This window comes from Hordeum vulgare, chromosome 7H (assembly GCF_904849725.1).
Source record: "Hordeum vulgare subsp. vulgare chromosome 7H, MorexV3_pseudomolecules_assembly, whole genome shotgun sequence".
NCBI classification, from domain to species: Eukaryota; Viridiplantae; Streptophyta; class Magnoliopsida; order Poales; family Poaceae; genus Hordeum; species Hordeum vulgare.
Window position 1 is genome coordinate 107560269 of NC_058524.1, and position 16918 is coordinate 107577186.

The window sequence follows — 16918 nt, forward strand, 5'->3', positions numbered from 1 at the left end:
TGTAAAGCAAATCCACATACTCAATCATCCTTTCGTCTTCTACAATTGCTGAAACTCACGTGGTCCTCATGAGATCAAAGTTTCAGTCGGACACATAGAAAGATAGGGGCTTATAGTTTCGCCTCCCAACTACTTACCTCAAGGGTAATGTCAACAATAATAATTCATGAATACTTACTTCCAAGTTGACATATGAATATAGATCTTTCCCTAGCACATGACGTTAGCCAAGATAATGGCGAAATAAGGAATTGGTGTCAATCAACATGACTCTTTTATATATAAAAAGTAAAGGTACAAGATAGGCCCTTTGCAGAGGGAAGCAGAGGTTGTCATGCGCTTTTGAGGTTTGGATGTGTGACCTCTTAGTGTGAAGGAACGTCACTTTATATTGCCTCCTGTGATAAAGAACTTTATTATGCAGTCTGACGCTTTTATGTCTTCGTCATCACAGATTCGTACAAAGCTTATTTTCCACACACTAATAGATCATACATATTTAGGGAGCAATTTTTATTGCTTGCACCGATGACAACTTACTTGAGGGATGTTCTTCAATCCATAGGTAGGTATGGTGGACTCTCATGGCAAAACTGGGTTGAAGGTTTATCGATGCACAAGTAGTATCTCAACTTAGTGCAGAAGTTTTGGTTGAGATGAGGTGGAAGCAAGCGTCACATGCTAAGGGATCTATAGTCATATAACATTGTTCGGAACCAAGCAAACATAATTCATTATGTTGTCTTCCTTGTCCAACATCTACTTCTAAGCATGTAATAGTTTAATGAGTGTTCACAATCATAGACGGTGTCAAAGATGATATATTTATATGTGAACCTATCCTTCTTTATTACTTCCTATTAATTGCAACAATGACCAAGGTCTACGTTTGTCTACCCACAACAAGTTTCAATCAACATTCTTTTTATATGTGAAGCCATCACTTCCCATAAGATCATTACATGATCTTTCATGCTTTTGTTCTTTTATTATTCTTTTCTTTAGATCATGGCATGAAGCAAGGCCCTTAACTAAAACACTCTTTATTATATGACTCACGAACACAATTACATTGGGGGTAACACAAAGAAAAATCAAGCCTAGATCATACTAAGAACTTTATTCTACTAGAGAAAGATAAAACCAAAAAGGATCGAACTAAGATAAAGGTAAAGGCAAAAGTGTGATGGTGATACGATACCGGGGCAACTCCCCCAAGCTTGGCACAAGCCAAGATGAGTGCCCATACCCGTGCTTAATTCTCTTCCTTCGAAGGTAATGGTGGTGGAGTTGTTGCAATCTAGGGTTGATTCTCCGTCTTCGAAGGCATAGGTGCTCCATCATGGAAAGATGATCGAGTCTCCGGAATCCTCAAATCTGCAGCCAATCGTATTGATTTAAATCTATACTCATACTCACAGTTTTGGTTCTGCAGGTCGCAGATCTGGGCTTGGAGGTGATCAATTCTGTCATAGAGCCTCGAGAGGTGCTTCCCGATGTCATTGGCATCGATCTTGTGCTTGTTGGTGAACTCCGTGATCATCATGTGGTTGGCGTTGAGTCCGCATTCCACCATTTTTGGCACTTGAAGACTTGCTGCTCCATTGCTTCGAGCCTCGCCTCCACGCTTCCGGTCTTCTTGGGCCCCTCAACATCACGGATGTGCAGCACCCTGATACGTCCATTTTGCATCATGTTTTCATGTTCATATTTATCGCTTCTTTGGCTGTTATTTCACTTCACGGTACTATTCTTATGCCTTGTCACTCTTATTTTGCAAGGTTTACATGAAGAGGGAGAATATCGGCAACTGGAATTCTGGCCTAAAAGTGGAGCAAAGCTGAGATACCTATTCTGCGCAACTCCAAACGCCATAAAAATCTATGAGGAATTTTCCCGATTTATCAAAAATACTGGGCCAAAGAAGTGCCAGAGGGGCACCAGGGGGTGCCCACAAGCCTACGTGGCACGGCCACCCCCTAGGCTGCGCCGTGGGGGCTTGTGGGCAGCCCACTGGCCCACTGGCCCCCTCTTTTGCTATATGGAGGGTTTCGTCCAGGAAAAAAATCAGGGAGGAGCTTTTTCGTGGTTTCGCCGCCGCCACGAGGCGGAACTTGAGCATAACCAATCTAGAGCTCCGGCAGGACGATCCTGCCGGGGAAACTTCCCTCCCGGAGGGGGAAATCGTTGCCATCGTCATCACCAACACTCCTATCATCGGAGGGGACTCGTCACCATCAACATCTTCATCAGCACCATCTCATCTCCAAACCCTAGTTCATCACTTGTAACCAATCTCTGTCTCGCGACTCCGATTGGTACTTGTAAGGTTGCTAGTACTGCTGATTACTCTTTGTAGTTGATGCTAGTTGAATTACTTGGTGGAAGAGTTTATGTTCAGATCCTTGATGCTACTCATTACCTCTCTGATCATGAATATGATTATGCTTTGTGAGTAGTTACTTTTGTTCCTGAGGACATGGGATAAGTCATGCTAATAGTAGTCATGTGAATTTGGTATTCGTTCGATAATTTGATATGTTGTATGTTGTTTTTCCTCTAGTGGTGTTATGTGAACGTCGACTACATAACACTTCACCATTATTTGGGCCTAGAGGAAGGAATTGGGAAGTAGTAAGTAGATGATGGGTTGCTAGAGTGATAGAAGCTTAAACCCTAGTTTATGCGTTGCTTCGTAAGGGGCTGATTTGGATCCACTAGTTTAATGCTATGGTTAGACTTTGTCTTAATTCTTGTTTCGTAGTTGCGGATGCTTGCGAGAGGGGTTAATCATAAGTGGGATTCTTCTCCAAGTAAGGGCAGTACCCAAGTGCCGGTCCACCCACATATCAAACTATCAAAGTAACGAACGCGAATCATATGAACATGATGAAACTAGCATGACAGAAATTCCCGTGTGTCCCCGGGAGCGTTTTTCCTCCTATAAGACTTTGTCCAGGCTTGTCCCTTGCTACAAAAGGGATTGGGCCACTTTGCTGCACCGTTTCTACTTTTGTTACTTGTTGCTCGCTACGAATCATCTCACCACACAATCACTTGTTACCAACAATTTCAGTGCTTGCAGATATTTCCTTGCTGAAAACCACTTGTCAGATCCTTCTGCTCCTCGTTGGGTTCGACACTCTTACTTATCGAAAGGACTACGATTGATCCCCTATACTTGTGGGTCATCAAGACTCTTTTCTGGCGCCGTTGCCGGGTGTGAAGCGCCTTTGGTAAGTGGAACTTGGTAAGTAAACATTCATATAGTGTGCTAAAATTTATTGTCACTTGTCACTATGGATACTAATCCTTTGAGGGGCTTGCTCGGGGTATCTTCACCTCGAACGGAAGCACAAAGAGTTGATCCTCAACCTGCTGCACTTACTGAAAATATTTGCTTTGAATTTCCTTCGGGTATGCTTGAGAAACTGCTGGCTAATCCTTTTACAGGAGATGGAACATCACATCCAAACTTGCATCTAATCTATGTAGATGAAGTTTGTGGTTTATCTAAGCTTGCAGGGTGCCCGAGGATGAGGTCAAGAAGAAGGTCTTTCCTTTATCTTTGAAGGATAAGGCGTTGACATGGTATAGGCTATGTGATGATACTAGATCATGGGACTACAATCGGTTGAAATTGGAGTTTCATCAAAAGTGTTATCCTATGCATTTAGTACATCGTGATCGGAATTATATTTATAATTTTTGGCCTCGTGACAGAGAAAGCATCGCTCAAGCTTGGGGGAGGCTTAAATCAATGTTATATTCATGCCCCAATCATGAGCTCCCGAGAGAAATTATCATTCAGAACTTCTATGCTCGGCTTTCTCATGATGATCGCACCATGCTTGACACTTCTTCTACCGGTTCTTTTATGAAGAGAGATATTGACTTCAAATGGAATTTATTGGAGATAATTAAACGCAACTCTGAAGATTGGGAGCTTGAAGAAGGTAAGGAGTCAGGTATGAATTTCACGTTTGATTGCGTTAAATCCTTTGTTGAGACAAATACCTTTAGTGATTTTAGCGCTAAGTATGGACTTGACTCTGAGATAGTTGCTTCATTGTGTGAATCCTTTGCTGCTCATATTGATCTCCCCAAAGAGAAGTTGTTTAAATTTCATCCTCCTTTAGAAGTCAATGTAGTTAAACCCACTCTAGTTGAAGAGAAAGTCATTGCCTATAATGATCCTATTGTTCCCAGTGCTTACATTGAGAAACCACCTTTCCCTATTAGGATAAAGGATCATTCTAAAGCTTCAACTGTGATACGTAGAGGCTATAATAGAACACCTACACCCCCTGAGCAGATTAGAGTTGAACCTAGCATTGCTATTATCAAAGATCTTCTGTCTGAAGAAGTTGAGTGACATAATATTCACTTCTGTGAAGATGCTGCTAGAATTGCTAAACCTCACGTTAGAGACAAACATAGGACTATTGTTGGCATGCCTATTGTTTCTGTTAAGATAGGAGATCATTGTTATCATGGTTTATGTGACGTGGGTGCTAGTGTTAGTGCAATACCTCAATCCTTATATGATGAAATCAAAGATGAGATTGCACCTGTTGAGATAGAGCCTATTGATGTCACTATTCAGCTTGCTAATAGAGATACTATCTGCCGTGTGGGAATTGTTAGGGATGTTGAAGTCTTGTGTGGTAAAATGAAGTATCCTGCTGATTTCCTCGTTCTTGCTACCGCACAAGATAGCTTTTGTCCCAACATATTTGGTAGACCTTTTCTCAATACTATCAATGCTCATATTGATTGTGGGAAGCAAACTATCACTGTTGGCTTTGAAGGTGTGTCACATGAGTTCAATTTCTCTAAGTTTGGTAGACAACCTCATGAAAAGGAGTTGCCTAGTAGGGATGAAACTATTGCCTTAGCCTCTATTGCCGTGCCTCCTACTGATCCCTTAGAGCAATACTTGCTTGAGCATGAAAATGATATGCATATGGATGAAAGGGATGAGATAGATAGAGTTGTCTTAGAATAATATCCTATCCTTAAGAATAACTTGCATGTTGAACTGCTTGGGGATCCACCCCCACCAAAGGGTGATCCTGTGTTCCAGCTTAAACAGTTGCCTGATACTCTTAAGTATGCCTATCTTGATGAAAAAGAGATATATCCTGTTTTTATTAGTGCTAGCCTCTCAGAGCATGAAGAAAATAAGTTACTAAAAACTCTGAGGAAGCACCGTGCTGCTATTGGATATACTCTTGATGATCTTAAGGGCATTAGTCCTACTCTATGCCAGCACAAGATTAAAATTGATCCTGATTTCAAACCAGTTGCTGATCATCAAAGGAGATTAAATCCTAAGATGAAAGAAGTAGTGAGAAAAGAAATACTAAAGCTCCTGGAAGCAGGTATCATTTATCATGTTGCTCATAGCGATTGGGTGAGTCCGGTGCATTGCGTCCCTAAGAAGGGAGGCATTACCGTTGTCCCTAATGATAAGGATGAATTGATCCCACAGAGGATTATTACTGGCTATAGGATGGTGATCGATTTTAGGACATTGAATAAAGCCACTAGGAAAGATCATTACCCTTTGCCTTTTATCGACCAAATGCTAGAAATACTGTCTAAACACACACACTTCTGCTTTCTAGACGGTTATTCTCGTTTCTCCCAAATACCAGTTGCACAATCTGATCAGGAGAAAACCACTTTCACCTGCCCTTTCGGTACCTTTGCCTATAGACGTATGCCTTTTGGCTTATGCAATGCACCTGTCACCTTTCAAAGATGTATGATGGCTATATTCTCTGACTTTTGTGAAAAGATTGTGGAGGTTTTCATGGATGACTTTTCCATTTACGGTCTTCCTTTGATGATTGCCTCAGCAACCTTGATCGAGTCTTGCAGAGATGTAAAGACACCAATCTTGTCTTGAATTGGGAGAAGTGCCACTTTATGGTTAATGAAGGCATCGTCTTAGGACATAACATTTCTGAAAAAGGTATTGAAGTCGATAAGGCTAAGGTTGATGCAATCGACAAAATGGCATACCCCACAGATAGCAAAGGGATAAGAGCTTCCTTGGTCATGTTGGTTTCTATGGAAGGTTCATTACATACTTCTCTAAGATTTCTAGGCCTCTTACCGATCTCTTACAAAAGGATATTCCTTTTTTTATGATGATTGTGAGGAAGCCTTCGAAATACTTAAGAGGGCTTTGATAACTGCACCTATTGTTCAACCACCTGATTGGAACTTACCTTTTGAGATCATGTGTGACGCTAGTGATTATGTTGTTGGTGATGTTCTGGGGCAAAGAGTCGATAAGAAGTTGAATGTTATTCAGTATGCTAGTAAAACTCTAGACAATGTCCAAAGAAACTATGCCACTACGGAGAAGGAGTTTTTAACACTTGTGTTTGCATGTGAAAAGTTCAGGTCTTACATAGTTGATTCCAAAGTCACTATTCACACTGATCATGCTGCTATTAAGTACCTCATGGAGAACAAAGACGCTAAACCTAGAGTTATCAGATGGGTTCTCTTGCTACAAGAATTTGATTTACACGTTGTCGACAGGAAGGGTGCTGATAACCCTATAGCAGATAACTTGTCAAGGTCAGAGAATGTTCTTGATGACCCACAACCTATTGATGATAACTTTCCTGATGAGCAATTGAATGTCATCAATGCTTCACGTAGTGCACCATGGTATGCTGATTATGCCAATTATATCGTTGCCAAATATATACCACCTAGTTTCACGTACCAGCAAAAGAAGAAATTCTTCTTTGACTTGAGACACTAATTTTGGGATGATCCTCACCTTTATAAGGAAGGAGTAGATGGTGTTATTAGACGTTGTGTACCTGAACATGAACAGGGACAGATCCTACAGAAGTGTCACTCCGAGGCCTACGGAGGACACCATGCAGGAGATAGAACTACACACAAGGTATTGCAATCAGGTTTCTATTGGCCTACTCTCTTCAAGGATGCCTGTAAGTTTGTCTTGTCGTGTGACGAATGTCAAAGAATAGGTAATATTAGCAAACATCAGGAAATGCCTATGAACTATTCACTTGTCATTGAACCATTTGATGTTTGGGGCTTTGATTATATGGGAACTTTTCCAAAATCCAACGGGTATACGCATATCTTAGTTGCTGTTGATTACGTCACTAAGTGGGTAGAACCTATCCCCACTAGTACTGCTGATCACAACACCTCTATCAAGATGCTAAAAGAAGTTATCTTCCCTAGATTAGGAGTCTGTAGATATCTAATGACCAACGGTGGTTCACACTTCATTCAGCTTTCCGTAAAATGCTCGCTATGTACGATGTCAACCATAGAATTGTGTCTCCCTATCACCCTCAGTCCAGTGGTCAAGTAGAACTAAGTAATAGAGAGATTAAACTGATTCTGCAAAAGACTGTCAACAGGTCTAGAAACAATTGGTCTAAGAAACTCGATGATGCACTGTGGGCTTATAGAACTGCCTATAAGAATCCCATGGGCATGTCTCCGTACAAAATGGTGTATGGGAAAGCATGTAATTTACCTCTTGAGCTAGAGCATAAAGCTTATTGGGCAATCAAAGAGCTCAACTTTGATTTCAAACTTGCCGGTGAGAAGAGGTTATTTGACATTAGCTCGCTTGATGAGTGGAGAACTCAGGCATATGAGAATGCCAAGCTATTCAAAGAGAAGGTTAAGAGGTGGCATGATAAGAGGATACAAAAGCATGAGTTCAATGTAGGTGATTATGTCTTGCTATATAACTCCCGTTTAAGATTCTTTGCAGGCAAGCTTCTCTCTAAATGGGAAGGCCCCTATGTTGTTGAGGAAGTATATCGTTTCGGTGCTATCAAGATCAACAACACGGAAGGTAATTGTTCGAGAGTGGTAAATGGGCAGAGAATCAAGCATTATATCTTAGGTACTCCCATAAATGTTGAAAGCAATATTATCAATACAATAACTCCGGAAGAATACCTAAGGGACATTTATCAACCTGTTTCAGACTCCAAAAACGAAGAGGTATGTGATTCGGTAAGAAAACAGAGTCCAAAACTTTTCCAGTAGGAAATTTTCTCCGTTTTGGAATATTTGAAAAAATACAAAAATTGGAAGTAGTCCGGAAAGTGCGCGAGGAGGGGACAAGCCTGCACGGCACGGGCCCACCCCCTGGCCGCGCCGTGAGGGCTTGTGGCCACCTCGTGCGCCTCCCGGACTCCGTTTTCGTGCAGGGTACTCCTTCTGGTCTGAAAAAATCATTATATATACTTCCGTTTGGTCTGACCCCTGCATCATGCAGATTTCCTCTGTTTTTTGTTCGAGCCTATTTTCTGCCGCAGACCTAGGTCAAGATGTCGTCCCAGGAATCTGTGGGGGAGAACAATCTCCGTCAAATCTATGGAGAAGTTCATGTTGATCTGAAAAGGATAGAGGTCATGGAGGATAAGGAAAGGTTACCTAAAGAAACCAAGGGCCAAGCTCAGGAGAAAGATCAGGCATGGGACGAAGTGCAATCTGTTCTCAACAAGGAAGAAGTTGAAGAAGTGGATTTCCTCGAACCCTACCTCCACCTACTATCTCCATCTTTGATTGAACTCTTGAGGTTTTGTGAAACAACTCGTGCTCGCAATACTTGTCTCACTCGTGAAGTTGTTTTGCTGGAAAACATATTGCAGATCTCCAAGGTATAAATCAAAGATTAATGGCCCTCTTGGAGTCAAAGATTGCAACAACTCCACCTTCACCGCCAAAGGAAGACAACTGAGCATTGGTATGGGCAATCCCCTTGGCTTGTGCCAAGCTTGGGGAGTTGCCCCGGTATCGTATCACCATCACATCTTTTGCCTTTACCTTTCTTTTAGTTTTCCTTTTCAGTTTCCTTTTTCTCTAGTAGTTTAAAAGTCTTAGTGTTTTAGTCTTGAGTTTTGCTTTCTGTCACCCCCCGATGTATTCTTGCTCGTGAGCCATATAATAAAGAGTGTCTTAGTTGAAGGGCTTTGCCTCTTGCCATGATCAAAAGAGTGAGAATAGAACAATAGCATGAAAGATCATGTAATGATCCTATGGGAAGTGATGGCTTCACATATAAAAAGAATGAGAATTGAAACTTGTTGAGGGTAGGCAAACGTAGACCTTGGTCATTGTTGCAATTAGTAGGAAGTGATAAAGAAGGAGAGGTTCACATATAAATATATCATCTCTGACACCATCTATGATTGTGAACACTCACCAAACTATTGCATGCCTAGAAGTAGATGTTGGACAAGGAAGACAACGTAATGAATTGTGTTTTCTTGGCCCTGAACAGTGTTATATGATTAGAGATCCCTTAGCATGTGACGATTGCTTCCACCTCATATTAGCCAAAACCTCCCGCACTAAGTAGAGATACTACTTGTGCATCCATAAACCTTCAAACCAGTTTTGCCATGTGAGTCCACCATACCTACCTATGGATTGAATAAGACCCCTCAAGTAAGTTTTCATCGGCGCAAGCAATACAAATTGCTCTCTAATATGTATGATATATTAGTGTGTGGAAAATAAGCTTTATACGAACCTGTGATGAGGAAGACATAAAAGCGACAGACTGCATAATAAAGGTATTTGTCACAGGAGGCAATATAAAGTGACGTTCCTTCGCACTAAGAGGACACGCATCCAAACCTCAAAAGCGCATGACAACCTCTGCTTCCCTCTGCGAAGGGCCTATCTTGTACCTTTACTTTTTGCCCTTGAAAGAATCATGGTGATCTTCACCAATTCCCTATTTTGCCTTTATCTTGGCTAATGTCATATGCTTGGGAAAGATCTATATTCATATATCAACTTGGAGGTAGGCATTCATGAATTATTATTGTTGACATTACCCTTGAGGTAAGAAGTTGGGAGGCAAAACTGTAAGCCCCTATCTTCCTCTGTGTCCAACTGAAACTTTGATCTCATGAGTACCACGTGAGTTGTAGCAATTGTAGAGAACGAAAGAATGATTGAGTATGTGGATTTGGTTTACAAGCTCTTATTTGACTCTTTCTGATCTTGTGATAAATTGCAATTGCTTCAATGACTAAAGGCTATCGGTTGTTACTTCTCGGTAAGGTTCTTGATCCATGCTTTACTTTGTGAAGGAATTATCACTTTAGCTTGAGTGATTATATGTTGGTATTGTTGTTCTGATCTTGATCATGATGCATGCATGTTCGTATCTTGTTTTGTTGACAACTCTCTCCCTAAACATGTGGACATATTTATTGAGCTCAGCTTTCGCTTGAGGACAAGCGAGGTCTAAGCTTGGCGGAGTTGATACGTCCATTTTGCATCATGTTTTCATGTTGATATTTATCGCTTCTTTGGCTGTTATTTCATTTCACGGTACTATTCTTATGCCTTTTCTCTCTTATTTTGCAAGGTTTACATGAAGAGGGAGAATACCGGCAACTGGAATTCTGGCCTGAAAGTGGAGCAAAGCTGAGATACCTATTCTGCGCAACTCCAAACGCCATAAAAATCAACGAGGATTTTTTTCCCGAGTTATCAAAAATACTGGGTCGAAGAAGTGCCAGACGGGCACCAGGGGGTGCCCACATGCCTGCACGGCGCGGCCACCCCCCAGGCCACGCCATGGGGGCTTGTGGGCAGCCCACTGACCCCCCCTCTTTTGCTATATGGAGGGTTTCGTCCAGGAAAAAATCAGGGAGGGGCTTTTTCATGGTTTCGCCGCTGCCACGAGGTGGAACTTGAGCAGAACCAATCTAGAGCTCCGGTAGGACGATCCTGCCGGGGAAACTTCCCTCCCGGAGGGGGAAATCGTCGACATTGTCATCACCAACACTCCTCTCGTCGGAGGGGACTCGTCACCATCAACATCTTCATCAGCACCATCTCATCTCCAAACCCTAGTTCATCACTTATAACCAATCTCCGTCTCGTGACTCCGATTGGTACTTGTAAGGTTGCTAGTAGTGTTGATTACTCTTTGTAGTTGATGCTAGTTGGATTACTTGGTGGAAGAGTTTATGTTCAGATCCTTGATGCTACTCATTACCTCTCTGATCATGAATATGATTATGCTTTGTAAGTAGTTACTTTTGTTCCCGAGGACATGGGATAAGTCATGCTAATAGTAGTCATGTGAATTTGGTATTCGTTCGGTAATTTGATATGTTGTATGTTGTTTTTCCTCTAGTGGTGTTATGTGAACATCGACTACATAACACTTCACCATTATTTGGGCCTAGAGGAAGGGATTGGGAAGTAGTAAGTAGATGATGGGTTGCTAGAGTGACAGAAGCTTAAACCCTAGTTTATGCGTTGCTTCGTAAGGGGCTGATTTGGATCCACTAGTTTAATGCTATGGTTAGACTTTGTCTTAATTCTTCTTTCGTAGTTGCGGATGATTGTGAGAGGGGTTAATCATAAGTGGGATGCTTGTCCAAGTAAGGGCAGTACCCAAGCGCCGGTCCACCCACATATCAAACTATCAAAGTAACGAACGCGAATCATATGAACATGATGAAACTAGCATGATAGAAATTCCCGTGTGTCCTCGGGAGCGTTTTTCCTCCTATAAGACTTTGTCCAGGCTTGTCCCTTGCTACAAAAGGGATTGGGCCACTTTGCTGCACCGTTGCTACTTTTGTTACTTGTTGCTCGCTACGAATCATATCACCACACAATCACTTGTTACCGACAATTTTAGTGCTTGGACACCCCCTCATGCATCTCGATAGATTGAGGGTGTTGCAGCACTCCCGCGAGGTAGGGATTAATGACTTTCTCGAAGAACTTGTCATTCGAAACTTTTGGGGACGCCATAGTGATCTAGATCTCTCTGCACAGCAGCTCGAAATGAAAACAGAGGATATTTGCGTGATACGAGGGTCAGACCTTTCGGGAGAATATATAATGAATTTTTCCCGACCAAAAGGAGTACTCCATAAGAAAATGGAGTCCCGGAGGCACATGAGGTGCTCACAAGCCCCCCAGGCGCGGCCAGGGGGTAGGTCGCGCCTGGTAGGCTTGTCGCCTCCTCGTGCGCTTTTCGGACTACTTTAAATTTTTCTATTTTTCTAAAAATTCCAAAATGGAGAAAATTTGCTACTGGAAAAGTTTTGGAGTCGGTTTACTTACCGAATCACATACCTCTTCGTTTTTGGAGTCTGAAACAGGCTGATAAATATCCCTTATGTACTCCTCCGGAGTTATGGTATTAATAATATTGCTTTCAACATTTATGGGAGTACCTGAGATATAATGCTTGATTCTTTGCCCATTTACAACTCTCGGAAAATTCCTTTCCGTGTTGTTGATCTTTATGGCATCGGAACAATATACTTCCTCAACAATGTAAGGACCTTCCCATTTAGAGAGAAGCTTACCTGCAAAAAATCTTAAACGTGAATTGTATAGCAAGACATAATTACCTACATTGAACTCACGTTTTTGTATCCTTTTATCATGCCACCTCTTAACTTTTTCTTTAAACAACTTGGCATTTTCATATGCCTGGGTTATCCATTCATCAAGTGAGCTAATATCAAATAACCTTTTCTCACCAGCAAGTTTGAAATCAAAGTTGAGCTCTTTGATTGCCCAATAAGCCTTATGTTCTAGCTCAAGAGGTAAATGAGATGCTTTACCGTAAACCATTTTGTATGGAGACATGCCCATGGGATTCTTATAAGCAGTTCTATAAGCCCACATTGCATCATCAAGGTTCTTAGACAAATTATTTCTAGACCTATTAACAGTCTTTTGCGGAATTAGTTTAATTTCTCTATTACTTAACTCTACTTGACCACTGGACTAAGGATGATAAGGAGATGAAATTCTGTGGTTGATATCATACTTAGCAAGCGTTTTACGGAAAGCACCATGAATAAGATGTGAACCACCATCAGTCATTAAATATCTAGGGACTCCAAATCTAGGGAAAATAACTTCTTTAAGCATCCTAATAGAGGTGTTGTGATCAGCACTACTAGTTGGGATAGCTTCTACCCACTTAGTAATGTAATCAACAGCAACTAGAATATGAGTATACCCGTTAGACTTTGGAAAAGGTCCCATATAATCAAAACCCCAAACATCAAATGGTTCAATGACAATTGAATAATTCATAGGCATTTCCTGACGTTTACTGATATTACCTATTATTTCACATTCATCACAAGACAAGACAAACTTACGGGCATCCTTGAAGAGAGTAGGCCAATAAAATCCAGATTGCAATACCTTGTGTGCAGTTCTATCTCCCGCATGGTGTCCTCCGTAAGCCTCGGAGTGACACTTCTATAGGATCTGTCCTTGTTCATGCTCAGGTACGCAACGTCTAATAACACCATCTACTCCTTCCTTATAAAGGTGAGGATCATCCCAAAAGTAATGTCTCAAATCAAAGAAGAATTTCTTCTTTTGTTGGTATGTGAAACTAGGTGGTATATATTTGGCAACAATATAATTTGCATAATCAACATACCAAGGTGTACTACGTGAAGCATTGATGACATTCAATTGTTCGTCAGGAAATCTATCATCAATAGGTTGTGGGTCATCAAGAACATTCTCCAACCTAGACAAGTTATCTGCTATGGGGTTCTCAGCACCCTTCCTATCAACAACATGCAAATCAAATTCTTGTAGCAAGAGAACCCATCTGATAAGTCTAGGTTTAGCATCTTTATTTTCCACGAGATACTTATAGCAGCATGATTAGTGTGAATAGTAACTTTGGAATCAAAAATATAAGATCTGAACTTTTCACATGCAAACACGACTTCTAAATATTCCTTTCCAGTAGTAGCATAGTTTCTTTGGGCACTGTCTAGAGTTTTACTAGCATAATGAATAACATTCAATTTCTTATCAACTCTTTGTCCTAGAACAACACCAACAACATAATCACTAGCATCACACATAATTTCAAAAGGTAGGTTCCAATCAGATGGTTGAACAATAGGTGCAGTTATCAAGGCCTTCTTAAGTATTTCAAATACTTCCTCACAATCATCGTCAAAAACAAAAGGAATATCCTTTTGAAAGAGATTGGTAAGAGGCCTAGAAATCTTAGAGAAGTCTTTAATGAACCTTCTATAGAAACCAGCATGACCAAGGAAAATTCTTATACCTTTGATGTCTGTAGGGCATGGCATTTTCTCGATCGCATCAACTTTAGCCTTATCGACTTCGATACCTCTTTCAGAAATTTTATGTCCTAAGACGATGCCTTCATTAACCATAAAGTGGCACTTCTCCCAATTCAAGACAAGGTTGGTATCTTTACATCTCTGCAAAACTCGATCAAGGTTGCTGAGGCAATCATCAAAAGAGGACCCGTAAACGGAAAAGTCATCCATGAAAACCTCAACAATCTTTTCACAAAAGTCAGAGAATATAGCTATCATACATCTTTGAAAGGTAGCGGTTGCATTACATAGGCAAAAAGACATACGTCTATAAGAAAAGGTACCGAAAGGGCAGGTAAAAGTGGTTTTCTCGTTATCAGATTGTGCAACTGGTATTTGGGAGAAACCAGAATAACCATCTAGAAAGTAGAAGTGTGTGTGTTTAGACAATCTTTCTAGTATTTGGTCAATAAAAGGCAAAGGGTAATGATCTTTCCTAGTGGCTTTATTCAATTTCCTAAAATCAATTACCATCCTATAGCCAGTAACAATCCTCTGTGGGATCAATTCATCTTTATCATTTGGGACAATGTTAATACCTCCCTTCTTAGGGACGGAATGCACCGGACTCACCCAATCACTATGAGCAACAGGATAGATAATACCTGCTTCCAGGAGCTTTAGTATTTCTTTTCTTACTACCTCTTTCATCTTAGGATTTAATCTGTGTTGATGATCGGCAACTGGTTTGGAATCAGGGTCGATTTTAATTTTATGCTGGCATAGAGTGGGACTAATGCCCTTAAGATCATCAAGAGTATATCCAATAGCAGCACGGTGCTTCCTCAGAGTTTTCAATAATTTCTTGTCTTCATGCTCTGAAAGGCTAGCACTAATTATAACAGGATATATATCTTTCTCATCAAGATAAGCATACTTAAGAGTATCAGGTAAATGTTTAAGCTCAAACACAGGATCACCCTTTGGTGGGAGTGGATCTCCAAGTAGTTCAACAGGCAAATTATTCTTAAGGATGGGATGTTGTTCAAAGATAACTCTATCTATCTCATTCCATTCATCCATATGCATATCATTTTCATGCTCAAGCAAGTATTGCTCTAAAGGATCAGTAGGAGGCACAACAGTAGAAGCTAGAGCAATAATTTCATCCTTACTAGACAATTCTTTTTCATGAGGTTGTCTATCAAACTTGGAGAAATTGAATTCATGTGACACATCTTCAAAGCCAACAGTGACAGTTTGCTTCTCATAGTCAATGTGAGCATTGACAGTATTGAGGAAAGGTCTGCCAAATATGATGAGACAAAAGCTATCTTGTGTGGTAGCAAGAACGAGAAAATCAGCAGGATACTTAGTTTTACCACACAAGACTTCAACATCTCGAACAATTCCCAAAGTGCAGATAGTATCTCTATTGGAAAGCTGAGTAGTAACATCAATAGATTCCATCTCGACAGGTGCAATCTCGTCTTTAATTTCATCATATATAGATTGAGGTATTGCACTAACAATAGCACCCACGTCACATAAACCATGATAACAATGATCTCCTATCTTAACAGAAACAACAGGCGTGCCAACAACAAGCCTATGTTTGTCTCTAGCATGAGGTTTAGCAATTCTAGCAGCATCTTCACAGAAGTGAATATCATGCCCATCAACATTGTCGGACAGGAGATCTTTGATTATAGAAATACTAGGTTCAACTTTAATTTGCTCAGGGGGTGTAGGTGTTCTAATGTAGCCCCTACGTATCACAGTTGAAGCTTTAGCATGATCCTTTATTCTAACAGGAAAAGGTGGTTTCTCAATGTAAGCACTAGGAACAATAGGATCATTATAAGCAATGAATTTCTTTTCAACTTGATTGGGTTTAACTACATTGACTTCTATGGGAGAATGATATTTAAACCACTTCTCTTTAGGGAGATTAATATGAGCAGCAAATGATTCAAAAAATGAAGCTACTATCTGAGAGTCAAGTCCATGTTTAGCGCTAAAATCACAAAACGTATTTGTTTCCATGAAGGATTTAATGCAATCGAACTTAAGATTCATACTTAACTCCTGACCTTCATCCAACTCCCAATCTTCAGAGTTGCGTTTAATTCTTCCCAATTAATTCCATTTGAAGTCAATATCTCTCTTCATAAAAGAACCGGTACAAGAAGTGTCAAGCATGGTGCGACTATACTGAGCGAGCCGAGGATAGAAGTTCTGAATACTAATTTCTCTCGAGAGCTCATGGTTAGGGCATGAATATAACATTGACTTAAGCATCCCCCAAGCTTGAGCGATACTTTCTCTATCGTGAGTCCAAAAATTATAAATATAATTCCGATCACGATGTACCAGATGCATAGGATTAAACTTTTGATGAAATTCCAATTTCAATCGGTTGTAGTTCCATGATCTAGTATCATCACATAGTATATACCATGTCAATGCTTTATCTCTCAAAGATAAGGGAAATACCTTCTTCCTGACCTCATCCTTGGGCAAACATGCAAGCTTAAATAAACCACAAACTTCATCTACATAGATTAGATGCAAGTCGGGATGTGATGTTCCATGTCCTGTAAAAGGATTAGCCAACAGTTTCTCTAGCATACCCGAAGGAATTTCATAATAAATATTTTCAGTAGGTGCAGTAGGTTGAGGAGAAACTCCTTGTGCTTCCGTTCGAGGTGAAGATACCCTGAACAAGCTCCTCAAAGGATTAGTTTCCATAGTGACAAGTGACAATAAATTTCAGCACACTATATAAATGTTTC